Here is a 24084-nt window from a genome sequence, read left to right on the forward strand (position 1 = left end):
AAAGTTGCATGTGGGATGAGGGAGACTGCTGAGGGCCAGTTTACAGAAGGCTTGCTTACCATCGTAAGGAATTAGGACTTTATTCTGAGTAGGATGGGAATCTTGGGCCATGGGGGTTATATTTAAAAGTTTCAGTCTGACTGCTTTGGGGAGAATAAATTCTTGGGGACAGGGATGAAAGCAGAGAGACACATGACTCTAAAATAGCCATCGAATATGTAGCACTGTACTACGTAAAGTGGGTTTTATCAAATTTAGTTAGGTGTCATTTCTCTCTGGGATGTGACTTTCTACCATTGAAGACAGGGCATGAAATAAAAGTGAATTCATAATAAGTGTTTATATTTTCAAATAGTAACTTTAGGAATTATAGTCAAAACTCTGTAGTGATTTAAATTTGATTAGATCCCCTATGTATCACTTGGATCTTGAAGAAAGGTGGTAAGATTCCTAAAAGAATCTTCAATACCTTTTATAGTTATAGCATGAAATAAATTTTTATTCCTTAGGCCTTCCAAAAAAGGCTGAGCAGTAGAGTTTTGAGAAATTAAATATTGGGTGCTATTTTTTCCTCTCTATTTTTACTAGGTAACATTTCAAATTTGAAGCTGCTTTGGTTTCTCCAGCATGTATCAATGTGCTGAGAAGTATTTAAAAGTTAAAATTCTTAGACTTTAAGTAAGCAGGTTGCTAGTGATGAAAACAAATGGAATATAAAAATGTCAACATGTAAAATTTAAACTTCTGAATGATTGAATAATATGTCTGAATTTGCTAGCAAACCTGCTATGTCTGATAATGTGGAAAGGAGTTGCATCATAGGGAATAAATCTGAAATTTGAGGATCTCAGAACTCTTAATATCTAACTGGGTCAACAGAGCCCCCCCTTTGGGGGGGGCATAGACTTAGGGACACTTTGAATAAAAAAATGGGGCTGCCTGGTGGCTCACTTGACCCTTGATCTTGGCTCACGTTATGGCTCAGGGCATGATCTCAGGGTCCTGACATTGAGCCCCACCTCCTCACTAGGTGTGGCACCTGCTTGGGATTCTCTCTCTCCTTCTCCCTGACCCTCTCCCATTCCCTTGTATGTGTTCAGGTGTATTGTGTCTTTAAAAGAAAAATGAAATCATGGATAAGGGAGGCATTAAAAACCAGGCATGGTAAAGGTATAGGAAGTAGATAAGCAAAATGGTCACTGCGAAGCATACTGAAATGTAGATAGTGTTGGAAGGAGAAGAGGAATAGAAAATGAAAGTTAAAGGGAGAGCCTAGCATATTCAGAGTTTAGGAAAACTTTTAAATAAGGAATTGCTGGATCCAGTCAAGTTCAGAGAGAGTTAAAATGACTTAACGTGTACACTCCAAAAGAACTCTGAGAATGAATACCAAAGCTATCTTGTACAACTTAGGCATACTACATAATTGTAGTTACAGTCTAAAAGGGCATCGATTATTTATTCTTGATTTCTGCTAATTTGATCACTTCTCTAGAGTTCCTAAAATACGAAAACAAAATATATCCCTCAGTTTGGTTCATGGAATCAAAAGATTTTTGAGCTGAAAATAACCTTCCCCTGCCCCTTATTTTTACAGGTTGGAGAAGTAGAAACACAATGGTAAATTTTCATATCCAGTTACGATGGAGGAAGGATTAGAACTCAGGTCTTGACTTCCAGTTCAGTGCTCTTCCACAGATTTTGCCTTATGTTTGTTTTTGAGTTACAGTTTTTTGACTATTTTAGTTGTATATTAACAAAGACAGGAATTTTGTTGTTAAATTGCTAAGAACTAACAGTCTTGTTATCAAAACAAGTAAGTCTTGTTAGTGAAAGTGAACCTGTATTTTGTAGGAATACATTATCTAAACTTTCAGTCTTAATTGCCAGCTTTATGACTGTTTATTGCTTCCTTAAATATTTTTATTTGAATTAGTATTTTTCATAGTTAAAGTTATTTAGAAGAGTTAAGTGTGCAAAAGTATAAGTGGCAACTTATCTGTTAAAATCTTCTAGAACCTTACCAATTTTATTTTTATTTTTTAAAGATTTTTACCCACAGCATGAGTGCATGTGGGTAAGAGGAATGGCAGAGGGAAAAGCAGACTCCCCCGCTGATTAAGGAGCGCCATAATTGGCTTATTAGTCCCAGGATCCTGGGATCAGGACCTGAGCAAAAGGCAGAAACTTAACCAACTGAGCCAGCCAGGTGCCCCCGAACCTTACTAATTTTAGTATGAAGAAACAGTTTGGCTTTATAGGATATCTGATTTATGGAAAATTTTAGGGCATTTGTTGCTATTTTTTGAGGTGCAAATAACTGAAAGTAGATTATTATGGTCTTGCTGGTAAGCTTTGGGACACTTGATTTTAACATACAGCTAAGGATGTTTTTAGTACCATTTTAATTTAATAGTTTAAATTAAATAGAGAAAGTGTCTTTACAAATAACTTTTAAAAATTTTAAGTAACTTTATCCTTAAACATTTTTTTTAAATTTAAGATTTTATTTATTTATTTGACAGAGAGAGATCACAAGTAGGCAGAGAGGCAGGCAGAGAGAGGAATGGAAGCAGGCTCCCCGCTGAGCAGAGAGCCTGATGAGGGGCTGGATCCTAGGACCCTGGGATCATGACCTGAGTGGAAGGTAGAGGCTTTAACCCACTGACCCACCCAGGTGCCTCCCCCCGCCCAAACTCTTTTTGACATGATTATTTAGCAAGCCAAATTTTTACAGATTTGTAGAGACAAATTTTATTAACTCCCAATAAAGTATTAATGAGGCCCTTAAGAATAAAATTTTGATGGAGTAATTGTTTTGTAAAAGCATACTTTAGAGGACTGTAAATATATATCCTGTGTATCTTTTTGTTTTGAAAGTTTTATTTCAATTCTGAATATAGTGTAGTTGTTAAATACATTTTGGATGTGTATTAAAACACTGAGTATTAAATGTATATTAAATCACTAAGTCAGTTTTCCCTTTTGTAAAATGGGAGTAATAACAGTGCTTATGTCACAGCATTGTAAAGGTTTAATGAGATAATGTGTGTTAAGAATGTAGACCTTTTCTTCTAGAAAACACCAATGTATGGATGATGCTGGTGCTGCAGAAGGGCCCAGAGACCCAGAGACCCAGAGTGGGTGTGGGGGCTGCAGTGGGAGGCTGGCGGACATAGCGGCATCCAGGATGAGTCTTGGCTATGGGTGGGATGGTGCTGAGGCCTAGCCGAAGTCAAGGAGTGGTTCCGGGTCACCAGGCTGGGCCACCTGTTCAAGGACATGAAGATCAAGTCTCTGGAGATCTCTTCTCCCAGCCCGTCAGGGAGTCCGAGATCACTGACTCTTTCCTTGGGGCATCCCTCAAGGATGAGGTTTTGAAGATTATGCCTGTGCAGAAGCAGATGCCTGCTGCCCTGTGGACCAGATTCTAGGCATTTGTTGCCATCGAAGAGTACAGTGGACATGTTGGTCTGGATGTTAAGTGCTTCAGGGAGGTAGCCACTGCCATCCATGGGGCCATGATCCTGGCTAAACTCTCCGTTGTCCCTGTGCTGTGAAACTACAAGGGGAACAAGATCAGCTAGCCCCACACTGTCCCTCACAAGGTGACCGGCCACTGTGGCTCTCCTTGTGCACCTCATCCCTGCTTCCAAAGGCGCTGGCATTGTCTCAGCCGCCCAAGGAACTCCTGATGATGGCTAATACTGACCGCTCCTGCACCTTGGCCAGGGGCTGCACTGTCACTTTGGGCGATTTTGCCAAGGCCACTTTGGATGCCATTTCTAAGACCTACAGCTATCTCACATCCTCCCCACCCTCCGTCCCAACCTCTGAAAGAGACTGTGTTCACCAAATCTCCCTATCGGGGGATTCACCAACCAGCTTGTAAGGACCCACACTAGAGGGTGTAGAGGACCCAGGCTCCTGCTGTGGCCACCACTATAGTTTTATAGAAGAAAAATAAAGAGAATTAAAGCCTGGGAGGGGGAAAGAATGTAGCCTTTCTGAGTTCATATCTTAATCCTGCTACTTATTTAGTATGATATTGTAAAAGTTAAGTAGCCCTTCTTAGCTTCCTTTGTTCAGTCCTTTTTAGTCTTCCCTGAAGGAAGCCCATGTTTGCAATGGAGTCATTTTTTTTCTTTCAGCGTCTCCTGCTCAGAGATGTGGGGATCCAGAGGCCTGTTTTCATTTTTCTTTGTGTTTCTTTTTAGTTCTACCTGGCATTGTTTCTGCTCATACTGTTTTTGTGATAGGAGTTACAGCATTTTCATAGGTATTTTGTATGCTCATGGAAGTGATGTGGTAGAGAGGGAAAAAAGGGAAGGAAAAAAGCTGATGATACAGAAGAGGAGGAGAATTGGTGGTGGTTGGGATTGGAGCTTGTACAGGAGGGAAGGGGTTAGATAGAGAAAAGATAGTAGTTCATTTATCATAACAAGAAGAAAGGCAGAACATATGGGTGCAGAGAGATGCTGATACACGGTGGGTGGGTGTGATGATAATTCCTGTAAATCCTCTTCTGACTGCTTTAATTTTCTAAGCAAGTCATCAGCTGAGAGTGGGAAAAGGCATGGAAGAAGATATTAGAAGTTTGAGAAGAGGAGAGAGCATGTAAGTGTTTAGAGAAGTGGGAGAGTGCATGGGCTAGGGAAATAGATTATGATTACCAGGCAGAACTCAGGGCTCACTTGAGGTTAAAGGTCATGAGTTAAAAGAGGCCATTCAGCTTGGTTGTGTGCTTTTTTGCTCCAGTACTCTCCTTGAGTAGTAGGAGAACAGAGAATTGAATTTAAGCAGGATTGTGGTTTTGCAAAGTGAGTATGTCCAAGTGAGAGAGGTGTGAATGTTCATGATGCATCATGGAGTTTAAACTGGGTAAGGAGAGAAGAGGGGACTCAGCGGGGAGGGAGAGTAAAAAGATGGTTGGGTCAATAGGTTTGAGGTTCTGCTGGGATCAGATGGTGGCAGGAGCTCCTGTACGAGAAGGAATGAGCTAATAGGATAGAAGATGTGTTCAATAGTGGTTGCATGAAATTGAAATTGCTGAGAAGGGTGCATTGCAGTGTGTGGATAAGGTAAGGTTACATTTAGTTCTTTGATCTTCAAGCAACTTTGTAATGTAACTAGTGTAAGCATCATTATTCGTGTTTGATGAAAAACTGAAGCTTAGAGAGGTTGGACAGTTGCCCCAAGGTAACGAAGTTAGGACTCCTAACTCTGTTACTCTGATTCTCAATATGCACTCCTTTACCGTACTGTATCAATTTTCTGAAAGCTAGTGGCTTTTTACCTTCCCTTTGAAACTGAAGGGCAACCTCAAATCAAGAGTTAATAAATGTGGGGCGCCTGGGTGGCTCAGTGGGTTAAGCCGCTGCCTTCGGCTCAGGTCATGATCTCAGGGTCCTGGGATCGAGTCCCGCATCGGGCTCTCTGCTCAGCGGGGAGCCTGCTTCCTTCTCTCTCTCTCTCTCTGCCTGCCTCTCAGTGTACTTCTAATTTCTCTCTGTCAAATAAATGAATAAAATCTTAAAAAAAAAAAAGAGTTAATAAATGTACATGAACAAAATTTATTTTGTTCAGAAGTCTTCAGAGACTAACTTTAGGGTAAGGGTGATGTTAAAGGGTTTATTGCTTCTGATATTATCTAACTGACCTTACTGAACACACACACACACACACACTTGCACGCACGCATATTAGAGGCTTAAGTATGACAGTTTTGTTTAAATCTCCTTTTGTAAGGAGAGTTAAGGTGCGTAGAGGACAGGACAAGTAGGAGTGTACTATTCTTTCAGCAGCGTGCCTGGACAGACAGCTGTGCTGTCAAATGTGTCTGCCCAAATCCATGTGCATTCTTTATGGAAGCAATTTGCACCATTGCAAGATCTCTTGGAACGGATAGTTGGCTCTTAGATAACATCTGTTTGGGATATGATTGTCTTCTGTCCCCCAGCAAGATAGTAATTATTCTTTTTCTTTGTGTTCTTACACATTTAGTTTTGTGTTTGGGATAGATTTTGAACAGTTCTTTAAATGTGAAGGAGGAATGAAGGAATTGTAATTAAATATAATATGAACTTACCATTTTTAATGTTTGCCAGAGTATGAAAATAGGTTGCCTAAATTTTAGGCTTTTTTTCTTTTTCTTTTTTTTAAAATATATTTTTAAATATTTTATTTATTTATTTGACAGACAGATCACAAGCAGGCAGAGAGGCAGGCAGAGGGAGAGGAAGGGAAGCAGGCTTCTTGCTGAGCAGAGAGGCCATGCGGGGGAGGGGGGGGTCGATTCCAGGACCCTGAGATCATGACCTGAGCCGAAGGAGAGGCTTTTTTTTTTTTTTTTAAAGATTTTATTTATTTATTTGACAGACAGAGATCACAAGGAGGCAGAGGGAGAGGAAGAGAAGCAGGCTTCCCACTGAGCAGAGAGCCCGATGTGGGGCTTGATCCCAGGACCCCGGGACCATGACCTGAGCCGAAGGCAGAGGCTTTAACCCACTGAGCCACCCAGTCGCCCCTTTTTTTCTTTTTTTAAAAGTTGTTTTAGGGACGCCTGGGTGGCTCAGTTGGTTAAGCGGCTGCCTTCGGCTCAGGTCATGATCCCAGCATCCTGGGATCGAGTCCCACATCGGGCTCCTTGCTCCGCAGGGAGCCTGCTTCTCCCTCTGACTCTTCCTTCCACTCTGTCTGCCTGTGCTCGCTCTCATTCACTCTCTCTCTGACAAATAAATAAATAAAATCTTCAAAAAAAAATAAATAAAATAAAAGTTGTTTTAATTGTGGTAAAAGACACACGACATCAAACTCCTCATCTTCTCAGATAATGTTCTAATATGCTTTAGATTATATATATTTTGTTCCTGTAATAGCAGGATTTATATATTTCGATTATATATATTTACATTTATATATTTAGATTATATATATTTTCTTCCTGTTTAAAATAGGAATAGTTTCCTATGGATGATCCTTAAATTCACTTTGGTCAGAAGAACTCCCCTTATCTGTTACCACTTTCTGTCTCCTACCTGCTACTGGTACTGAAACCTTTTACCTCCCTAGAATGGAGTCTGATGATAGAACAGGAGGCTAGGGAAATGGTAAACCTTATTAGTAGCTGATGCTCCCTCCTACAATATCTGTGAAATGGGGGTTGTATCTGCTTGTTTCTTCCCTCTCCCTGGAGACTTTGCGCCAGCTCCTTGGAGAGAATGTATAAGAAAGCCCGAGTCAGAGTCTGAGTGGTACAGCTTTGATCTTGTTACTTCCTTAAGAGCTTTCATTTCTGGGGCGCCTGGGTGGCTCAGTGGTTAGGCATCTGCCTTCAGCTCAGGTTGTTATCTAAGGGTCCTGGAATTGAGCCCCACATTGGGCTCCTTGCTCAGCGGGGAGCCTGCTTCTTCCTCTCCCACTCCTCCTGCTTGTATTCCATCTCTCGTGGTCTCTCTCTCTGTGTCAAATAAATAAAGATCTTTTAAAAAAAAAAAGCTTTCATTTCTTATCATCTTAAGGATGATGTCTAAACTCCTTAGCAGAGCCCCATCCAAGGCTCTCATGATCTGGTGCCTGCCTTGTCTCGTACATGCTCTCTAGGTCCCAGCGGCACTAAAATCCTTTTAGTTCCATCAGTATGGTGTATGCCTGGCACATACATGGTCCAGAAATCCTTCTGGAGAGAATGAATCTCTCTCTGTCTCTGTCTATTCTGTGTCTGTATCTTGAAGCTGTAGTTTTTGACATAACTTTTATTCCATGGCTAAGACTCAGGCCAAGAATCCTTTATCAAGAGCCCTTCTCTGCTTTTGTAAGCACTCTTGTTCTATGATATCAAAACATTCAGGTCACATCTCTGTATATGATAGCTGATTGACTTCTTTGTTTCTCTCATAAGTGTATGACATGCTTGAAGGCCAGGTACCATGTGTTATTTTCCTTAGTACCCCATAGCTCTTACCCTGTTCTTCATAGGCATCTTCTATTATTAAAATAAGTCTTTAAGTTAGCTGTTGTTTTTGTTTCCTCATGTTTACATTATGTAATGTTATGTGTTCAGTATTCCTGCCCTTTTTCTTTCTTTCTTTCTTTTTTTTTTTTGGCCTTCCTAAGTGAAAATTACATGGACACTTAACTTGTGAAATAATCAGTATTTTAATGAGTATATATTGTACATCATACATCATGGTTTTGCTTATTGGGGGATTGGGATGTTGGGTACAAAAATTAGAATTTCACACTTAATTTCCTGTAGAGGAATTATTTGAGCATTTAAATAGCTGGACAAGATACCCTTCTAGATCAGTACATTTGAGTTTGCACATTTTCTTTCCTTTTTTGATATTTTATTTTTTATTAATATTTAATGTATTATTTGTTTCAGGGGCCCACGTCTGTGATTTGTCAGTCTTACACAATTCACAGTACTCACACAACACATACCCTCCCCAGTGTCCATCACCCAGCTCCCCTCCAGCAACTCTCAATTTGTTTCCTAAGATTAAGGGTCTCTTATGGTATGTCTCCCTCTCTGGTTTTGTCTTGTTTCATTTTTTTCCTCTCTTCCCCTATGATCCTCTGCCCTATTTCTTAAATTCTGCCTATCAGTGAGATCATATGATAATTGTCTTTTGCTGATTGACTCATTGCACTTAGCATAATCCCCCCATTCCATCCATGTTGTTGCAAATGGCAAGATTTTATTTATTTATTTATTTTTAAGATTTTATTTATTTATTTGACAGAGATCACAAGTAGGCAGAGAGGCAGGCAGAGTGAGAGGAGGAAGCAGGCGCCTTGCTGAGCAGAGAGCCCAGTGTAGGGCCGAAGGCAGAGGCTTAACCCATTGAGCCACCCAGGCACCCCAAGATTTCATTTTTTTGATGGCTGCATAATATTCTTGCACGCCTTCGTGCATGTGTGCGTGTGTATGTACATACCACATCATCTTTATCCATTTATCTGTCAGTGGACATGTGAGCTCTTTCCATAGTTTGGCTATTGTGGACATTGCTGCTGTAAACATTAGGGTGCAGATAACCTGTCAGATCACTACATCTGTTTCTTTGGGGTAAATACCCAGTAGTGTAATTGCTGGGCACAGGGTAGCTCTATTTTCAACTTTTGAGGAACCTCCATAACCTCCATACTGTTTTCCACAGTGGCTGCACCAGCTTGCATTCCCACCAACAGTGTAGGAGGGTTCCCCTTTTTCCTCATCCTTACCGTATCTTTTGTTTTCTGACTTAATTATTTTAGCCATTCTGACTTTATTTAGCCATACTGCTTGGTATTAACATGTGGCATTGTGGTTTTGATTTGGATTTCCCTGATGCTGAGTGATACTGAGCATTTTTTCATGTGTCCGTTGGCCATTTATATGTCTTCTTTGCAGAAATGTCTGTTCATGTCATCTGCCCATTTCTTGATTGGATTATTTGTTCTTTGGATGTTGAGTTTGATAAGTTTTTTATTATTTTAATTTTTAAAAAGATTTTATTTATTTATTTGAGAGAGAGAGCATGAGAGATGAGAAGATCAGAGGGAGAAGCAGACTTAACATGGAGCTGGGAGCCCAATGCGGTACTCTATCCTGATCACGACCCGAGCCAGAGGCAGTGGCTTAACCAACTGAGTCACCCAAGTGCCCCTGATAAGTTCTTTATAGATTTTCAATACTAGCCCTTTATCTGATATGTCATTTGCAAGTATCTTCTCCCATTCTGTCCGTTGTCTTTTGGCTTTGTTGACTGTTTCCTTTGCTGTGCAAAAAGGTTTTTATCTTGGAGCGCCTGGGTGGGCGCTCTGCCTTTGGCTCAGGTTGTGATCCCGGGGTGCTGAGATCGAGCCCCGCATCGGGCTCTCTGCTCAGCGGGGAGCCTGCTTCCTCCTCTCTCTCTGCCTGCCTCTCTGCCTACTTGTGATCTCTGTCAAATAAATAAATAAAATCTTAAAAAAAAAAGGTTTTTATCTTGAAGTGAGTTTGCACATTTTAAGTTGGTGACTTGTTAAATTGTTCCTACTTAAGATGTAACTATTGTTAATGCATTTCTGTTTCCTAATTTCCACTCTCTTTTATCACTATTGCTTTTCTTTCTTACTCTAAAGATTTATTTTATTTTATTTTTTTTAAAGATTTTATTTATTTATTTGACCGAGAGAGATCACAAGTAGGCAGAGAGGCAGGCAGAGAGAGAGGAGGAAGCAGGCTCCCTGCTGAGCAGAGAGCCTGATGCAGGACTCGATCCCAGGACTCTGAGATCATGACCTGAGCCGAAGGCAGTGGCTTAACCCACTGAGCCACCCAGGCGCCCCAGAGTTGATTTTAGTAGTTAATTGTTTTCCAGATAGCCCCTGAAAGTAAGATTTGTGAAAGAGGTAACAGTTGTAGCTTATTCTCTCCACCCCCAGTAAATTACATGAGGTAATTGCTGTTAAATGCATGCATTGCTATTAAATTTAAGGTTTCTCTTTATTTGAGTTTCAGTGATTGTGCCATTAGTCCCAGGACAATCTAGTTCCCAAGACCAGCAGTCTCCCTGAGGAAAACTGTAGTTAGAAGGGGATGGTATGTTATGACTATTCTTGGAACTTGACTTGGCTGTTAACTGTGCTTCTCCGGCAGAAGACAGAAGGGTTGGGTTGGATCTCAGGGCATCTTTGGAATAATCAACATGCTTAGTGTAGCAGCCGGGCTTGCAATCAGGGCTCAGTCCTCTTATTGTGTTTTTCGTTTGTTTGATTGATTAGTTTTTAATCTCATTACCGTGGTTTTAATCCTTTTCTTCTTGAATAGGAGCCTCCTTATTAGTCCATCTCTTCCACCTGGGCTGGCTTATGAAACTAGTTTATTCTTTCTGTTGGCATACTGACTCCTAAACTTGGATCCTCAAAATCCATTTTACTACTAAAAAATGCTCACTTGCTTCTGTTTTATTTTTCTTAGGATAGGAAAATGTAACAACACTAAAAATTAAAACTAGCTGCTATTAATAATAGCCTTACTATTTTTGTTTTCTTGAATAGCACTTCACTCTCCTAGATACTTGCCTTTATCTCTCAAGTGTAATACTCTTAGAACTGTAAAAATTCTTTTATGCATATAATTAAAAGGAGTGATAATTGATTTTCATTAATTTGTTAAAACTAATTTTGATTATAGAGACTGTGGTAGGAATTTGTCTAGCCTGTGATCTCCTGTATTAATTTGCTTCATCATTCCCTTTCATCAGCATTTATGTGTTACTGCCTAGGGCATGAGCTCACATTCCCATTTATTGGACTTACAAGATAGTGGCATGCCAGACAGTAGTAAAACTTCCTAGGATATCTGTCTGCTAGGAGACTAAAATTAAGAGCTAGATGTTTATTCCTTAAGGACATCCATTCAGGGAGAGTGGTTCCTCCCCTTCTTACCCCACTCCTCAAATAGCTAATTTATTTCTTTTAGGTGCTTCACACTTGTCTGTTCTAATGTTCTAAATACACCACCAAATATTTATTAAGCTTCTACTATTGTGAAACAGCCTTGGCAGGAGTCTGGTCTCTGTCAGTGACTGGTGATAGCTTTTCGTTTCTGATTTGGACAGGGGACAGAAGGCCAGTTTACCAGGTCCAGGGAATAGCTAGCTGAACATCTTTCAGCCTGGACTAACAATCCTGTCCATCTTTATTTTCTGTCCCTGGCTTTGGTATCCCTAGCTTTCTTGCTGCTATGGCCATGTGGGTTTTCTACTTTGCCAGTCTGCACCAAAAACAAAAACAAAAACAGGGGCGCCTGGATGGCTCAGTCGGTTAGGCCGCTGCCTTCGGCTCAGGTCATGATCTCAGGGTCTGGGGATCCAGTCTCGCATGCTCAGCAGGGAGTCTGCTTCCCTCTCTCTCTCTTTGCCAGCCTCTCTGCCTACTTGTGATCTCTCTCCGTCAAATAAATAAATAAAATCTTTAAAAAACAAAACCAAAAACAACGACAAAAAAATTCATCTCCTCTATTTTTTCTCCTCTTTTTTTTTTTTTTTTTAAAGATTTTATTTATTGATTTGACAGAGATCACAAGTAGGCAGAGAGGCAGGCAGGGGTGGGGGGTGTCGGGAAGCAGGCTCCAACCTGAGCCCAACGCAAATGGAGAGCCCAACTGGGGCTTGATCCAAGGACCCTGAGATCACAACCCAAGCCGAAGGCAGAGGCTCAACCCACTGAACCACCCAGGTGCCCCTATCTTTTCTCCTCTTACTGAGATAAGAAAATACTCTAAGAAATTTCACAGGGAGTAACAAAATGTAAAGACACTAAAGGGACAACAGGGGATAGTCTCCCTTTGATATTTAAAAGACTTCTCCTTTTTGCTTGGAAAGTTGAGAGGTATGAAATTGTAGAAGGTTTAAAGACTACACTGGACTAAATGAAGTAATATTCATTTATATGTATATACGCATATATATTTAAAGTATTTCAGACTTATTTTCAAGTGTACATGCAGATGTGGGAATTGCAGTGGGCAATATCAAAGAGGAACTCTAGTAACTAGAAAGGCTTTGCATTTCGCGTCTGTAAGGACCGTAGGAGGATAAGCTTCTTATTCCTAGTCTAAAGTGAGGACATAGGAGAAGGGAGCATCATATGTTGCCAGGACATGCAGGGGAGGGTGGCGGAACATTAAGAGGGAAACAAAGGAAGAGAACCTGATGGGGCAAAGGAGGGAGGCTCTGTAGCTGCTTTTAGGGCCAGCAAATGTTTTTCTTCACATAAAATTTGATATGAATACAAGCACAGTAATAAGAGAAAACTGTAATAATAATGCTGGTTTGCCAGTTCATTTGAAATTTTTTTTTCTTGCAAATAACAATATCATGCTTCAAGGTTTTTTTTTGACAGGGCACCATGGTAATTTATACTTTTTAAAAAAATGCTTACTTGTTTTGCTATAGTCCCATAATCAGTGTTCAGATGTCATTGTTTTTCAGGTTATGTGAATTACTATCCAGACAAGACCTGTTTGTCACAGTGATATATTTAATAATTGATAGAATTATTTAATGATGTATCTAATACAATTCATAGGTATCTCAGATCTCTGCTCTGTAGGTTCTCTGCCTGTCATTCTTCCTTGTACACTAAAGGGTTGTCACTTCTAAAAAACGGTTAAAACCTTTTGCGGGGCACCTGGGTGGCTGAGTTGGTTAAGTGTCTTCCTTTGGCTCAGGTCATCATCCCAGGGCCCTGGGATTGAGCCCCTAGAGCCGCATCACATTCCCTGCTTAGCGGGGAGTCTGCTGCTTCCTCTGTCCCTCCCCCTGCAGATGGGGCATATTATATTCATATTTTATATTATAAATTTCCTCATAATATTCTGGGTGGGCATTTGTTGGACCCTGTTAATTTAGTATCTTCAGTGGAGATTTGCTTGTTAAAACAGAGCTAGCCCATATGTATTTCTACAGGGATAGAACAAGCTTTATGGCATGATTTGAGGAACACCAGCAGTGTCTCCCTGCCTACTTGTTAATGATTAAAATTATTTCTTTGGGGAAATTTCTTTTATTTTTAACTGCCTAACCTATTACGGTGTAAATATTACTGCAGTGGCTGGTTGTGTGGGGGAGTTGTGGCGGGGGGGCGGGGATTCAGGACCGTTATACTTTGTAAATGTTTCTTATGAAGTTATCTTTAAATTTCATAGATTATCTTTCAATTCTAAGGTTCTAGAGCACAGTTGTTCTGGAGACCTTAGAAGAGTAAATACCTTTAGATCTTTATTAAGATAAGTGGAATCTGGGGCGCCTGGGTGGCTCAGTGGGTTAAGCCGCTGCCTTGGGCTCAGGTCATGATCTCAGGGTCCTGGGATCGAGTCCCGCATCGGGCTCTCTCCTCGGCAGGGAGCCTGCTTCCCTCCCTCCCTCTCTCTCTCTCTCTCTCTGCCAGTCTCCCTGCCTACCTGTGATCTCTCTCTGTCAAATAAATAAATAAAATCTTAAAAAAAAAAACGATAAGTGGAATCTGCTCTCTTCCTCCCATTACTACCCTCCAGTCAAAGATGAATTAGGAGTGCTTCAGTGGTTCATTCGGTCTGTTGAGCAGATCTTTGATTTCAGCTTAGGTCTTGATCTCAAGGTTGTGAGATCAAGGCCCCCATTGGGGTCTGCTAAAAACAAAAACAAAAACAAACAAACAAACAAAAAACCCATAAAATAGGGGCGCCTGGGTGGCTCAGTGGGTTAAAGCCTCTGCCTTCGGCTCAGGTCATGATTCCAGGGTCCTGGGATCGAGCCCCACGTCAGGCTCTCTGCTCAGCAGGGAGCCTGCTTCCTCCTCTCTCTCTGCCTGCCTCTCTGCCTACTTGTGATCTCTGTCTGTCAAATAAATAAATAAAATCTTTAAAAAAAAAAACATAAAATAGCTTCAGCTCTTTAGATAGACTGACTTGGGGCAGTTTGTATGTGCATTCAGGTAGGCGTGTTTATCTCGAGGGGTTAAAGGCCTTGGAAAATAGAGAGAGGTTAGGAAAGGAGGGTACCTGCCTGTCAAGGCCAACTTTACCATCTTTTCTAGGATAAATTAAGGAGTATGTATCTCAAAGTAGAGCATACACCAACTTTTAATTCAAGTCTGCCATTTGAAAATGATTGCCTATTTTTTCTTTTGAGGTAAATTAATTTGTTTTTTCATTTTGTCATGAATTCTTTTAAGTTCTAACTCTGATCAGTTTTAGTAAGGAGAAAAGTATTTGTGGTTTCTGCTGGGATTTTTTTGGGTGGGGGGAAGATAACATAGCAACAAATAAGGGATATTTGCGATCATTGGTACTTAGGTTTGATGATTTTTATTCTTTTTTTAAAGAAATGAGAACATAAATTATGCAGGACTTTTCTGGACATATGACAACATGAACATGAAAACCCATTCTTTGAAGTGTCATGGAACTCCTTATAGAATTGTATTTCTGTTTCATTGTAGTTAGGTGTAGAATAATTAAGTACCTGTTGTACTTTATTTCCTAAGTGTAAAATGAATTTATTCTAACCAAATCTCTCAGACATCAAGCTTCTTGAGTGTAGTGTTCGTATCTTTCATCTTTGTACCTTCCAGTATCTAAGTAACAGAACCCTATTGTAAGTGGGGTCCAAAATGTGGTATATCTTTTTTAAAGATTCTCTTTATTCATTTGAGAGAGGGGGGCAGAGAAAGCACAAGTAGTAGGAGGGGAAAGGAAGAGGGAGAAGCAGGCCCCACCCCCTGCTGGGCCAGGAGCCTGACATGGGGCTCAATCCCAGAACCTGGAGATCATGACCTGAGCGGAAGGCAGACACCCAACAGACTGAGCCACCCAGGAGCCCCAAAAATGTGGTATATAATTAAAGTTAGTAAAATTGGGGTGGCTGGGTGGCTCAGTCGGTTAAGGGGCTGCCTTCGGCTCAGGTCATAATCCCACGGTCCTGGGATTGAACCCCGCATTGTGCTCCTTGCTCAGCAGAAAGCCTGCTTCTCCCTCTCCCTCTGCCTGCCACTCTGCCTACTTGTGCTCTCTCTCTCTCCCTCTCTCTGTCAAGTAAATAAAAAAATAAAGCCTTTAAAAAAAAGGGAAAAGTTAGTAAGATTACCAATATGGTTAGTCAGTAGACATAGAGCCAGTCACCAGTCATAGTATTTCAGAACTGTAGTCTCTCGAGCAAAGTAAGTTCTGAATTTTTTGAGTGAATGGGCATTTCTGTTTGTATTAATACGAATAGAGATGATTAAGTTCTTACTTTCCATTTAATTCTTTGTTATTCTCAAGTACAACAGTGTTGGGGTTTATACTGTGTTTTTCTGTTTTTTAGAAAAAAGTGATTTTTACTGTTTGGCCTTAATGACTAAATCCATCTTTATTGTCAGTCTTTCTTTCTTTCTTTTTTTTTTTTTTGTAGAGTTAGAAATAAATTAGTGTTCTTAAATAATTCAATAGGGGCCACTTTAGGTTATGTCCTATATTTGACCTTACTTGCTTACAGTTTCCATAATTGTTTGAAGTCCTTTGCTTTTAACTTTTTTATTTAAAAGACTTTAATTATATTTAGAAAGAGAATGCATGTAGTGTGTGCGTGCGCTTAGAGGGAGGGGCGGGGAGAGAGAATCTCAAGCAAACTGCTGAGCAGGGATTCCAAGTCCCAGGGCTCAATCTCACAACTGTAGGATCTTGACTTGAGCTGAAATCAAGAGTTCCATGCTTAACTGACTGAGCCATGTAAGTGGCCCTGCCTGGCTTTGACTTTTGATGTTTCTCCTAGTGGTGGTATGCTTGGTAGTTTTGAGAAAGACTGGTTGAAACCCTTTTGTGTGCAAAAGGGTTTATTTTTTGTTTGTGTTATACTTCCTTGATTTTCATTTGGAATTGCTCTTTAAAAGTGATATTTATCCAAGTCTAAACTTCCTGTAAAATTAAAGCAAGCAGAAATGGAAGAAAATTCTGACTCGGAGGTTGTTTAATACAGTCGGGATAACCACACAGATGTATTTAAAAAATACTAATTTTCAGATGAAAATAGGCATCCCTTATGAGTAGTGTGGAGAAACTCTTAAGTCTTTTTTTTTTTTTTTTTAAGATTTTATTTATTTATTTGACACAGACAGAGATCACAAGTAGGCAGAGAGGCAGGCAGAGAGAGAGGGAGAAGCAGGCTCCCCGCTGAGCAGAGGGCCTGTTGTGGGGCTTGATCCCAGGACCTTGAGATCATGGCCTGAGCGGAAGACAGAGGCTTAACCCACTGAGCCACCCAGGCGCCCCAGAAACTTTAAGTATTGACTGCAGTGGACTATGAGTCAGTAAGCATATTAACCAACTCAAGACTGACTTGGATATATTATTTTGCCCTTTGAGTAGATTTTATTATTGCTTATTGGATGTTTTGGGTGTTATTAATATTGCTCAAGGAACTTGAATTCTGCTAAAAATTTGCAGCTTCTGTAACCAGTCTAGTAAATCATGCTCGTTAGTGTCATATAGCAGTGTTCTTCAACTTCTTTGTTCACATATTTCCTAAAAGAACTTCAAACAGATCTAGGTGAGAAGAGAATGTGACAGGGACAGGGATATACTGTGAAGGGACAGCATGAGAGGGATTATTGTTCTGTATCTTATACAAATAGGTATTGATTACATGAAATTCACAGAACTGTATACTAAGAGAAAGAAAGTAGCTGTCTACTGTCTTGCACATGTTTTGGGTGATAACAAAAGTTTTCATCATAAGTTTCAAAAATTGCAAATTATGTAATTATTGGTGTATTATAAATAATGACATTTTAAAATAAGACATCATTTAAAAAATGTATCTAGGAATCTAAATACTATAGTAATTCATCATTACCATAATCCATTTTACAAAGTACATGAATAGGCTCTTTTTTAACAGCCTAAAGTTGTAAGTTGTTCGTGTTTTTCTTTGGATTTGTATTTCTATTCCACTTCCTTCAGAGAAGTTTATTCTAATGTATTTTGACTATCCAAATGCCATATCATAATTCTCTGCACCTAAGATAGGTAAGTAAATTGAAGTTAGATTTTTCTTTCAGTATCTCTGTTTAAAATTTTTATGATTGATTTAAGATTTTAACCTGTTAGTACATAATCAAGACAATATAAGCATATATTTTGATAATTAAAAGTAAAATTTTATTGGAAATGCATTATATCAGCCGTTGGTGCAAAAATGCTATGTCATAAATAATCTGAATCTCAGTAGCTTAAAACAGCATTCCTTGTTTTTCCTCATAAGTCTCTCTGTCAGCTGGGATTTGGTTGATCCCAGCTTAGCTTGCCTAGTTTCAGCTAGATTTGGCTCCACACCCACAGGTCTGCTCTGCATGTCCCACTGGAGAATCATCTCCTAGAGATGGCGGGAGCACAGGAAGGGTGAGAAACAAACACACATGAGGCCTGGTAAAGCCCCAGTTCAAAATTGGACATTGCCCATACTCTTGGGCAGAGGAAGTCACATGGCCAAGCCCAGCATCAGTGGGGAAGGGAAATATATTTTGCCCATTCCAGTGGTACATAACTGTAAAGTCTTTTGGCCAAAGATACGCATGTATAATTCTGTAACAGTGAGGAACTTAAAAATTGGGAACAAAAATCTTAACTTATTTTGTGCATTTTTTTTTATTTTTTAAATTTTTTGGTTTTTAAAATATTTTATTTATTTATTTGACAGAGAAAGAGAGATCACAAGTAGGCAGAGAGGCAAGCAAGGGTGGGGAGAAGTAGGCTCCCTGCCAGCAGAGAGCCCGATGCGGGGCTCGATCCCAGGACCCTGAGATCATGACCTGAGCTGAAGGCTGAGGCTTAACCCACTGAGCCACTCAGGTGCCCCTATTTTGTGCATCTTTAAAGAGGTATTTTTTTCTGTGTCTGTGGATACCGTTTATTAGAATGAGACTCTTCATTGAGATCTGAAGCAGTAGGAGTTAAGCCAGGCAAAATGGCAGTGGAGATAAGTGGGAAGAAAATATTTGGGGCTGAGGAAATAGTATTTATCAAAATAAGAGAGAGTTTGGGAAACCAGAGAGTTGAGTATGCCCAAAGCATGGGTGAGAGGCCAGGTGTTTATCAAAAAGAATTTTGCAGGACCAAGGCTTTGGTCACTGCAAAAGAGCCTTTTATGCCATGTGAGGGAGATTAGACTTTAACTTCAATACAGTAGGGAAGTCATTGGAATGTTTTAAATAGAGTAGTGATGTGGTCAGACTTTCTTGTGCTCAAGGAAAAAAAAGAATCATTTTGACTGTTTATGAACATTAGAATGTTGTTAAGGAAGATCAGAGTCTGAGAGACCAGTGATTAGATCATTGCAGGAAGTTAGGTGAGGAATGAAGGTGGCCGAAACTAAGGGAGTAGAATTAGGGCTGGAAAGAGATGATGTTAAGCAACAGAGAACTAATTCGAACTGTTTTCAGCCAAGGAGTATATTGGTCACATTTTCTCATTTATATATAATTTGAATATTAGAACAAGGGCATTTTTTCAATTGATATATGTCATCAGTATTTCTTTTATTCTGTTTAGTTAGCCAACATATAGTACATTAGTTTTTGATGTAATGTTCAGTGATTAATTAATTGCATATAACATTTAGTGCTCATCACAACATGTGCCCTCCTTAATACCCTCACCTGGTTACCACATTCCTCCCACCCTCCTCCCTTCTGTAACTCTCAGTTTCGTTTCCGGAGCCCAGAATCTCTTATGGTTTGTCTCACTCCCTGATTTTTTCCTAGTTTTCCCTCTCTTCCCTTGTGGTCCTCTGCTCTATTCCTTATGTTGCACACATGAGTGAAACCATATGATAATTGTCTTTCTCTGCTTGACTTATTTCACATAGCATAATCCCCTCCGGTCCCACCCATGTTGGTGCAGATAGTGGGTATTCATCCTTTTTGATGGCTGAGTAATATTCTGTTGTATATCTGGACCATATCTGTTGAAGGGCATCTCGGCTCCTTCCACAGTTTGTTGTGGATATTGCTTTTATGAACATTGGGGTGCATGTGCCCTTCTTTTCACTACATTTCATCAGTCTTTAATTTTACAGAACAGTGAATATTAACAATGTATGTTTAAAATGCTTCATAAATAGTAACGTTTACTACAGTGCCAACTGTTAATATTGTGCAGGATGTTCTTTGTTTTAATTTCTTGGGAAAAGAGTTAATAAATGAATATTATTTTATTGAAATAGAGAAACACTATTATCTCTGACCTAGTGTGTATTGTGTGTTTTTTATTTCCTTGGTTTAAATATTTTCCCCTTCTTCCATAATCCAGAAAATTCAAAGCATCTGTTTGAGAGAAAAACTCTTGAAATTCTTACTGCTCTTTAATGGCTTCTAATTGCCAACAAAATAAATCTGAACAACTTAGCGTGGCATTCAAGGTTCTCCAAGATCTAGTCCTTGCTTATTTCTCCTGCTTTAATTTTCTGAGCACTTTCATTTCATGCATACACACTTCTCCACCCACTCAAATATTTGGCCCACACTTTTTTTTTTTCTCCTCTTTCCCAGTTTGTAGCTTATTATTACTAATCATACTTTACTTGGAATGTCTTTATCTTCATTCACTTTACCTGCTTCAGATGGTTGATACAGAATACTTGTCTTTAAACCAGAGGTGATATGTGAGAGCCAGATTTCATCTTTCCACTTACTGATATATTCCTGGCGCTTGTTAATAGTGCTTGGTTCAATGTAGATATTCAGTAAATATTTCAGTAATCATCAGTGTATTAATTATTCAGAGTTAGGCATTGCATTATTTCCTGTGGATTGAGTTATTTTATTTCTTTCTGGATATACAGACACATTCATAAACATTCCATGCATAGAAAAGAGAGTGTGTGTGTGTGTAAAAAAGCAGTTGTTACATACTTCCATAGTTTCAAACAGCTGACCGCTTGGATTTCAGAGGATTGTATTGTAGACCTTTAGGAATGATCTAGGTTTATTTGTGAGTTCCTCCCTAGAATGTCAGCTCTGAGCTTGCATTGAAGTTATTATACCAGGTGCCAGCTACATTGACTTTGGGAATTCCATGAGGGAAAGAGGATTGGCACATTCCTTTCATCCCTTAGATATTTCATTATCTTTTGCCATAATAACATAGGCAATGATGTGTCTCTGCTAAGATGCAAAGATCTTGGAATGCTAAATTCCACAAATTTCATGTGTTTAGGAAGGATCCTTCCTCCAAACTTCTGTCACAGTTCTTAACAGAAAGGTATTTATATCTAAAAATAAGTATGGAAATTTTAAATTCTTATTTAAATTCTTATAGGTAGGTATTGCTAAATTTTAGTGTTTTGTTCATCTGATATTTATGACATGGCTTTGATTTTTTTCATGTAACTGGTGTTAAATGTGCTTCAACTTATTTCTTTGCCTTTTTTCTCTACTTTTTAGATTATCATACAGTAAAATTGATTTTTATATCTGTACAGTTCTATGAATTTTAACCCCTATAGATTTGTTTAAACCCACAATCAGCAGCAAAGTAATTACATTATCCCTAAAAACTTTGTTGTGCATTCCCTCTGTAGTCTCATCTTCTCTCTATCTCATCATTCCTGGCAACTGCTGACCTGTTCTCTGTCACTGTAGGTTTGCCTTTTCCAGAATGTCACTTGAAAAAGAACCATGCAGCATTTAACTTCTTGAGACTGGCTTCTGTTGGAAACTCAGCATGGTATCTTTGAGACTTAGATCTAAGTTGCTGTGTGTGTCAATAGTTCATTCCTTTTTTAGTGCTGCTTGTGTTCCCCTGTGTGTTCCCTTCATCTGTTGAAGGACGTTAGGTTGTTTGCATTTTGGGGCAGTCATAAATAGCTCTGCCATAAACATTTCTGTACAGGTTTTTGTGAATAGAAAATTTCATTTCTCTGTGGTGAAATAACCCACCAGTGGGATTGCTGGGTCATGTGGTAAGTGTATGTTTTACTTACGAGTAAAACTGCCCAGCTGTTTTCCAGAGTGCCTGTATCGTTTTATGTCCTCCCTAACGAAGTCTGAGAGAGCCAGTAGGTCAGCATCCTTGTCAGTACTTGATGTAGTCAGTCGTTTTTGTATTAGTTGTTCTCATGGGCATGTAGTGGTATTTCATAGTTTTAATTTGCATTTCCTTAGTGGCTGCTGCTCTTCATCTTTTCATGTGCCTGTTTGCCATTCATGTAACCTCTTTGGTAGAGTTTTGCCTGGTTTTGTTATTGTTGTTGTTGTTGTTATTATATATGTGTTTTCTTAGTGTCTTTACCCATTTTTGTTTGGCCTATGTATATCCTCAGTAAATGTTTCCTTTTTTTTTTTTTTTTAAAGATTTTCTTTATTTGACAGAGAGAGATCACAGGTAGGTGAGAGGCAGTCAGAAAGAGAGGGGGAAGCAGGCTCCATGCCGAGCAGAGAGCCCAATGTTGGGCTCAATCCCAGGACGCTGGGTCATGACCCGAGCTGAAGGTAGAGGCTTAACCCACTGAGCCACACAGGCGCCCCAGTAAATAATGTTTCTTGTTCCCATCAGTTTTCTTATTTTCTTATTAAAAGACAGTGTGACAGGACTTTGGAGACAGACCAACAGCTGGGTTTTAAATGTGGGTTACTCTGTAAATCACTTTCTGGTCTGGGACAAATTATTTACCTGACAGGATTATTATGAAAATTAGAAAATTTGGGGGCACCTGGGGGACTCAGTTGTTAAATGTCTGCCTTCAGCTCAGGTCATGATCCTGGGATCAAGCCCCGCATCGGGCTTCCTGCTCAGTGGAAAACCTGTTTCTTCCTCTCCCCCTGCTTGTATTCCCTCTCTTGTAGTCTCTGTGTGTCAAATAATTAAATCTTTAAAAAAAATTAGAAAATTTTAATTGATAGACATGAAGTGCTTGGCACATAGCTTTATCTAAGCCTTTCTTTCCCCCCTCAATTCCTATTTTAGAGTGCATTCCCTGGAATACTAGTCTTTGAAAATGCTCAGTGACAATGAATCTGAGATAGGCTACTTGATATAGCCACTTTTTGGAGGGCTAGCTATATCTGAGATAGGCTACTTGATATAGCCACTTTTTGGAGGGCTAGCTATGAACATGAGTATATTACTGGCTCTAGTAAGTTAGACTTTTTGTTGTAGAACTACTTTTATTTAGCATTTTCCAATCTTACTCAACTGTGGAAATACTTGGCCTATGACATCTATGTCATAGGTGCTTAACCTGCTTGTATGGAACACACTTTGGGGAATACTGACTTAGCATGTTACCCCAAATAGTGTGGCACGTGGTAACATAAATATTATTTACACACACACACACACACACACACACACACACGATTCATTTAGTTTAAGTCTTGAAATAGCATTTAAAAATATATAAACTCTTTGGGTACCTGGATGACTCAGTTGGGTAAGCATCCAACTCTTGGTTTTGGCTGAGGATGTGCTCTCAGGGTTGTAAGGTCGAGCTCTGTTGAGATTCTCTCTCTCCCTCTCCTTCTGCCCCTCCTGCTCTCTTGCTCTCTCTAAAATAAATAAATCTTTAAAAAATATATTAACTCTTATTTTGGGATGGGTTATGTAGATTAACATAATCTTCCTCTTTTTAAAATATTCTGTTCATGATTCCTTTTCTTCATTTATTTTTTTAAAAATTCCAGTATAATTAATACATGATGTTAGTTTCAGGTGAACAACATAGTGATTTCAACAGTTCTGTACATGACTCAATGCTCATCACAGTAAGTGTGCCCTTCATCTTAATCCCCTTCATCTGTTCATATGTGTCCTATCCCCTTTTTGAGAAAGTTCTGGGCAATGGATTGAAAGTTTGATTTGTAGACCCTTAGCCTCAATATCAGTTCTGGGTGAGATTGGAAAGCATATTTTTTGGGTCCTACCCTAGGCCAACCAAGTCAGAAACTTAGAATGATGCTTTATAATCTGTGTTTTCCAATAGGTCCTTCAGGTGATTGCAGAACTCACTCTAGGGAATCATTAAGTTTAGGGTTTTGTTGTCAGAGCAACAAAATCTGAGAAGATTCAGGGCTCTCAGCAGGGAGCCTGCTTCCCCCTCTCCCTCTGCCTGCCTCTCTGCCTACTTGTGATCGCTCTCTGTCAAACAAACAAACAAATAAATAAATAAATAAAAATCTGAGAAGATTGAGATCATCTAGGTGTGACTTGGATTAACTAGAATACCTTACTGTATTATCTCTTAATGTTGAAAAACTTTGTAAAATGCATTAGAACACTACTAATAGATCAGATTGTCTCATTTTCTTGCCTTGGATAGTAGTTTTCCAATTGTAGGTTGTGAAATCACTTCATTGGGAAGCCACCAGCAGTTGAGAATATATAGAGGGAAGGGAAGGAGACCATGAGAGCGTCACCTGTGTTAAACAATGTTTTATGAGTTTATTTCACTTGCACATGTTGGTATGGAGTGTCACACTATCACATGTTTTCTTTTCTTTTTTTTTTTTTTTTAAAGATTTTATTTATTTATTTGAGAGAGAGACAGTGAGAGAGCGCTTGAGTGAGAAGGTCAGAGGGAGAAGCAGACTCCCCATGGA

The 24084-nt window shown here is 39.5% G+C and overlaps 1 protein-coding gene and 1 long non-coding RNA gene across 5 annotated transcripts in view; one reads left to right on the forward strand and one right to left on the reverse strand.

The window, feature by feature from the left end:
- Positions 1 to 11967, reverse strand: part of LOC309850341 — a 208821-nt gene extending 196854 nt beyond the window's left edge. The window contains exon 1 of the long non-coding RNA XR_014304198.1: positions 11772 to 11967. This is a non-coding gene — a long non-coding RNA (uncharacterized lncRNA). The remainder of the gene's footprint in view (positions 1 to 11771) is intronic.
- Positions 1 to 24084, forward strand: part of ABL2 (ABL proto-oncogene 2, non-receptor tyrosine kinase) — a 114315-nt gene that overhangs the window by 35969 nt on the left and 54262 nt on the right. The window lies entirely within an intron of this gene.

The sequence above is a fragment of the Mustela nivalis genome (assembly GCF_964662115.1).
Source record: "Mustela nivalis genome assembly, chromosome: 16".
Lineage (NCBI taxonomy): Eukaryota > Metazoa > Chordata > Mammalia > Carnivora > Mustelidae > Mustela > Mustela nivalis.